This window comes from Pteropus vampyrus, unplaced genomic scaffold (assembly GCF_000151845.1).
Source record: "Pteropus vampyrus isolate Shadow unplaced genomic scaffold, Pvam_2.0 Scaffold9931, whole genome shotgun sequence".
Lineage (NCBI taxonomy): Eukaryota > Metazoa > Chordata > Mammalia > Chiroptera > Pteropodidae > Pteropus > Pteropus vampyrus.
In genome coordinates, this window is record NW_011898712.1 from 1 (window position 1) to 861 (window position 861).

Sequence of the window (861 nt, forward strand, 5' to 3'; positions counted from 1 at the left end):
ATAGTAAGGGGCTGGTTTCTCGTGCAATCTGCTTGAACTATGCACCTCAAGAGGTGATGAGAAGAGGATTCTCTTCGGCCAAAAGCAACATCATCCTCCCAGATCCCCAGGTTTGGAATCTCCAAGATATCATCAATGTCCTTCCATTTTCAACACTGAAATTCCATTTGTAGCCAACCTGATACACTTCTATTATACCCACCTCTCCCAACTATCACCTTCTGGTTGCAAGCTGAGTTCCCTGGGAAACAGAATCTAAGTTGAGATTTATATTCAGAAAGTTGACTGAAAAATGGTCTCAGGAATGACACATAAGGGAAACCAGATTGGGCAAAGAGAGCAGCTGAACCATGATGCACTTGTGACAAAGGCTTTGGCTGACCACATGGAAAGCCCTGGAGTTGGAATGGCTCAACAGAGATGTTCTGACTTGAGGAAGGAGGCTTTTCTACCCAAATCTTTAGCAATCATTGAATGTAAACTGACCCAGAAAAGAGACGCAAATTTAGACAAGGTAATTTCCTTCAGCAGAGGGAAGTTTTTAGAAAGAAACCCATCTGTGAGCTATCAAGAGCCATTACATTTCAGGAACTGAAAGATTAAGTGTTGTGGTCTTAAAAGGAAATCTGGGAGACCACCCCCAACAGCATTCACTCATTTGCAAACTTTCAAATCATTCCTGTTAGAAAAATGATCTACAATGAGCTATAGAACTCTCCAAGAGAAAATAAGACCCCAATGTTAATCTTTGAATTACACTGTTATCTCACCACCATTTTGGAGGACTAAAATCCTTGCCCCTCTTTTCAGACACTAGAATTTTTACCTTTAGCAGATGTAGCTGAATAGCAGACTTATATA